Source organism: Calypte anna, chromosome 2, assembly GCF_003957555.1.
Source record: "Calypte anna isolate BGI_N300 chromosome 2, bCalAnn1_v1.p, whole genome shotgun sequence".
NCBI lineage: Eukaryota > Metazoa > Chordata > Aves > Apodiformes > Trochilidae > Calypte > Calypte anna.
This window is the reverse complement of record NC_044245.1, coordinates 53696799-53702863: the sequence shown is the minus strand read 5'-3', so window position 1 is coordinate 53702863 and position 6065 is coordinate 53696799.

The following is a 6065-nucleotide window of genomic DNA, read 5'->3' as shown; positions in this document are numbered from 1 at the left end:
ACAGTGCTGGTTTACGTCCCCCCAGCAAAGTGCAAGCTGAAGCTAAAACTGGCTGTATCCCATCCGCAAATCTCCATGGACTCAAAAACAATATGAAAATTTTTAGCTGACAAGAACATGTCTGCTGCCTGCAGTCACTGCAATAGCTCACCATGTTGCCTACTAACCAAAAGATCAAAAATTATCGATTTCATGGCGCTGCGTGCTTGGGATAGAAAAGCTACTTTAAAATTTGCATTATTTAAGAAATGAATTAAGAGAAAAGACTCATGTTTTAGAGCACTTTGGAACGTAAAGATGGCTTTATGTTTTTAATCTTATCAGTGATTTACTATAATTCTATTATTTTCAGTAGCTGTGGTCTGGAAAAATGATTTTTTTTTTTGCCGATGAATTTAGGATTTTGCCGCAGTATACATCTGCAGTCCCAGAATCCTCTGGTAAGATAATCCCTCCTGCAATGGGGAAACGCCTTTAACCTTTTCGTGAATGAAAAATATGCAACCATTTTGAAATAAAAAGGGGGAAAGGACGATGATTTCTAAAAAGCTGGGATGAAACCTACTGTGAATCGAAGGAACAAGGAGAGGAAAACGTACTGTAACCGCGTTGTGGCATTGGACTTTCTAGCTGTTGTCGCCATCGCTCCTACCCCTCTCTTCAATGGTCTCCGTAAATACGCCTTGGAGCCTGGTGTCACCCATGTTCCGTGCAGGCGAGAAATGGAGAACCACGAGGTTAAGGGAGGCAGCGTTTCCTTGCCACAACTGCACGCAGGTTACTGCTGCTACCTCCATGCTGCAGGCTCTCGGGAAAATTTTCAGCTACCGGTGGTGGAAATTTGGCCGGTGGGTTCTGAAGATGAGCGGTCTGTGCTAGGGGAGCCAAGCAGCCAGATAGCAAGAGGTGTTTACGGCCGCTCGGGGGGTTGCAGATAGAAAGGGAAAGATAGAAAGGACATTTTTCCTGCGGCGCAAGGAAAATCCGAAGCCTTAGTCCATGCGCAGCCTGCTTGGAGATCTGTGGAAATGAAACTCCTGCCCCGATACTCCCGTATTTTCAGACCGCACAGTAATTAAGAAAGGGTGGTCTGAACAGAGAAATCAGCTCTTCATAATTTACCAGCTTTCGTTTTAAGGTTACATATTAGAATCCATTACTCCGAATAAGGAAACCTGGCCTAAAGCTATTGAAAGAAAGGCAAAATGTGTGCACCAAATACCTCTCTTAAGACAGCTTTCTATACAAGTACAGCCATAAATTCAGATTATTGACACGTTCGGGGCTACAACTCGGGGTTTCATGTGGACAGGGTTTGATTAGGGAAGAGGTAGGTGTCACACCTCTATGACTGTCATTGTTTTTGCCCACGTTTCTGTGTGGCTTTTCTGCCAGGGTGCCTGAACACAACCATTGCAATAATTTTAAATGGGGTGTATGGGACCCATAATCATTAAGAGACAGGCACACAGGGACATTTTAAAGGAAAACTCAGGTGCTGTGGCACGCTTGATAACGACAGCATTTTGAAAAGGATCAGTACTGTGGATTTCTGTTTACATGATCACGCAATAGATTTTTAATATAAAGCCATCTTGGTATTTGTTTGGTTAGTAGTAATTAAAATATATGTATTGGGAGATGCAATGCTTCGTGTTTATTCTGTTCCACTGCTTAATATGCCAGTAATCAGATATTCTGATGAGTAATGCCTCAGCTGCTAAATCAGCTGGAGACCTTTTTTTCAGTTTCTGAAACATACTTGATATATAAAGTTAAACTGTTGCAGACATTCAGTAGTCGTGCTGAATTAAAGAGGGAAACACTAAGGCATATTGCATATATCACAAGCAGGAACCTTGAGGGAAAAAAATTACCTTTTTTTTTTTTTTTTTCTTTCTAAAGGAAAAAAAAACAACAAACCAAACCAATTCTGATGCTTGAAACATTTATAGATTACTCCAATTTAAGTCATTCCAACCAATTAAAAAGGTGTTTTGATCAATATCTTCTATACTAATGTATTAAAAAATTTTAGGGTCTCTCTTTCTTTCAAAATGACCAAGAGTTACACACTCAGAATAATTTTTGTTATAGTTTTTAAGAAAAGTGAAATCTCACCAATATCTTGAGTTTGGCTAATTTTATTTTTCTTTGCCTATAAAAAACATATTTTGTTTTCTGAAACTGAGCCTGAAACAAAACAGCTGTTTGTTTTAACATAGCAAAGATTTTTGATGTGTATTAATAAACTGGAGGTCTCCAGTATGAGGCAGAAGTTACACTGATTAATCCCGCATCTCAAAAAAAAGCTTAAATATTGTAAGCATCTCCTGTCTTTTCCCCTTTCACTCCAGTATGAAAGTGAAAATATGTGACTTCTTTTAAAACACTACAACTTCACTTCACTGAAAGATCTTTTTCTTTTATTTCTTTTCCTCTTTTAATGGGCTCAGAATGCTTTTTTTTTTTTTTTAACGTTGACAACTGAATATATATTTACTCAGTGTCTAAAGAAATATCTGCAGTTGATTCTTGAATATGTTCCTAGAATAGGCACAGTAAGAAGCCAATTATGCATGCGTTTTTAAGATCCATATGGGAAATCAAAGATTCAGGCCCAGAGCCCTAGATATTCCCGTAATTGGTAATTTTGCTTTGTTGGTATATTAGGGCCATGGCTACTCATTTGTTACCATGTTCCTTGAAAACATAGCTAAATGCCAGGATTTCAAAACTAAAGGTGAGCAACTAAGTTTACCTTTAGCTGTTTGTTATTTTTAATTAATGGTCTTCTTGCTTTCTACCCTGTTAAAAGTTGACTCTCCAAAAGCAGTGCTAACGATACAAAAAAAAAAAAAAAAAAAAAAAAAAGAGCGGCTAACAAAAAGATTTAAATCATTATCTTTTAAAATTTAACCATGAAGTTCTCTTTTGCACTGAGGATTTCTTGCTGCAGCGATACACAATGGACATGTTAGGAGACTGCTTGACCTTTCAGAAAAAATAAGTCTGCAGCATACCCGTCCAGCAAACAGCCACCAAAACAAACCTATTAAAGTATAAAAGAGCTCTAAGGAAACTTCTGAAGCTGCCTGTACACACTTAGTACTTCCTGAGGTGGGGAGGGGGGGGGGGGCTTTGGGGATGGGAAAGAGAAAGAAAAGAGAGAAAAGCAGAAGAAACGTACTGCTTGTGGATTTACTCACGAATACCCACATTGCAATATGTGATACATTTATTCTTCTTACCTTGATCGGGGACCCTAACACACCGTATTTCAGAAAAACTAAACACACAAAGTGTATTTTAGAAACATTTTTTATATTTGAAAGAACAGTGTAACAAGTTAATCGTAACACTTCCAGCTATTGAGATACTGGTTTTCCTGGGGTAGGTTGGGGGTTTTTTTTGTTTTTTGTGTTTGGTGTTTTTTTTTTTAAAGGTAGAATTTTACAAAATGTTTAGCTACCTAACAGCTAAAAATCACAAAGCTAATATGAACCAGATTTCCACTAGCAACATGTCTAGATCCGAAGGCATCCTATCCACTTTGCAATGAAACAAATACAGATTAAAATGACAAAAAAACATGCAAGAGTAAAATAACGAAAAATCGACAAGAGTCTAGCATTATGTCCTACAGGCCTTATGAAATATATATATATACATATATATATAAATTGTATCTTTTAAACCTGTTTTAAAAGGGCTAGTTCCAGTTGTCCTCACCAGGTTCAAAAGAAAAGCAGTCCATAGTTCAGGGGCCAGAAGCAAAGACACAGACTGTACCCCTCCTGCTCCTGCAAAATCCAGGCTCCAAAAGCCCCATCCCTGCAGACCTCAGGGGGTGAGATGGTGCACAAAGAGGCTCTGAAAGGTATCTGGGACCATGCAATGCATCAAGGGCGTTTGACTGATTCTACTGTTGTTATCAAGTACCCAATGGAATTGCTGATAGTGAATTTGGAAATAATGTGCTATAGAAACAGCATTTAGAACTTACATCGTACCTTTGATCCAGGGATCTAAAAAGGAGGGGTCTGCCAGTATTACTATTCCCCTTTTACAGAGGGTGAAACCCTGGCAGAGCAGATTTTCTCAAGGCTGTAGAGGAGGAAAGCTGAGAGAGGTGAACAAAGAAATTAACTCTCCCCCCCTTATATATATATATATATATATATATATACGTTTTTATTTATTTTAATGTCCAACCTCCAGGAAGACTTTGCCTCTCAACATAAACTGGAATCAGACTTCTGGTGTCAAGAGTGGCAAGGTCCTTCCGCTCATAACCTCACCAAGTAATTCCCCTGGAAGGTGATGAGCACTCACAGCCCCATGGTTCTGATTTGGCAGGATTTACTTTGCCAGCTCTTGTCAACCAGCTGCTCTCCTTCTTGACCTCCTTTCGGTCAGCATTCTTAAAACATACAACTGCTCTAAAAGAAAGTAGTCTAAGAAGGAGAGCTTTATTTCCTGAAACTCCTACTCCAGGGTTGTCCAGGTGGCAGGCATTTAATTTTCTGACTTGCAGGGACCTGAGTCTGCCTGCTGCAGAGGGAGGCCAGCAGGTGGATGATTACTGTGTGCCATGCAAGTGCAAGGGGCTAACATGGAGGAAATGAAGACTTTGTTATCATCAGTGCCTTCCCATTCTAGAGTTATTTTCATAGTGACACCTAACCCAAAGACTCAGGACCCCTCCCATGGACTTGCCACACTGAGTTGTGCCAGCCCCCACCTCCCAAGAGAAAACTTCTATTTTAAAAAGCAGCAATTAAAAAAAAAAAAAAAAAAAAAAAAAAAAAAAAAAAAAAAAGCAGTTGATGTGAAAATCCAGTAGCACCACTGTGGAAGAGGCACCTTGAGTTAAACACTGCATATTACTGAATAAATCAGCGGTGGGGAGGAGTGTGTGTGTGTATCTTCAAGTGTAACTTCCAGAGTAAAAAGTCAGAGACCGTTTAAAACAGTGTTATGACTGGAAAAACAGGTATAAAAGTGGCCCCTCTGTGCAGCACACATCTCCCCCCTGCTAGGACCACGGAAGCTGCTGGGAAATGAAAGGTTGTGCAAAGCCCTCCAGTGCAGGACCAAGAGTTCAAACCCCCAACATCCACTAGTGCCAAAGAAAATTTACACTGGGGGGAAAGGAATAAAGCCATCTTTCACTAGCGATGGATGTTTTACAGAAACACGTTGGTATATACGATCCTGGTTTCACACAGAGGGTGTGTATTTTTCCTACCCTCAATATGTTAAACACACTTTACTAGTGCAAGAATGCACACGCAAGAAGTCTGTAAAACATTTTGCTGTGCAAGCCCGTACACGCCGAGGAAGAGGCGGCCACATACGCCCCTTCACAAGGCTCTGCACACCGCGGAAAACCTTGTGCGATTCATATTTTCCTGTTTTTACGACTCACTAAAGAGTTGGGGGGGGAGGGTGGGTGTAGGAGGCGGTGAGGGGGGAGAGGAGGCGAGGAGGAGGTTGGCGGGGGAGGCGGACGGGGAAGAAGTTCGCTTCTTCCATGAAAAAATAAATAAATTGCATAACGAGATACTTTCTTTGGCAACTGCTTCCTGACAAATATTTACAAGGGCAGAGCGCAGCGCGTTTCCGCCGACGTGAGCGGGCCCCGCCGCCACCTTCCCGGGTTCCCTCGGCCTCCCCGCTGCCGGTCGGGCCGGGCCGGGGTGGGTTGGGCTGAGGTACGGGCCGGGGTGGGCTGGCAACGGCAGCTCAAGCGGGCTGCCCCGGCCCAGAACCGGAGAGGTTTTTCCTCCATTCAATAGCCCGGGTGTCTCCCGGACTTGGGGACAAGCGCTCGGGAGGAGTTTCACTACAGTTTGTGGCCTGCATTAAAAAAAAAAAAAAAAAAATTAAACAAGACAGGCAACGAAACGCCAGATTTGGAGGGGGGAAGGGGTCGCACTCGCCTTCCTCCACCCCCACACAACTCCCAGAGCGGGACCCCGGGGCTAATCCCCTCAGCTGCACCCTCCCCCGCCGCCGCCTCTACACCACCCTCAGGCAGCAACTTCACTCCCAGCTGGGAA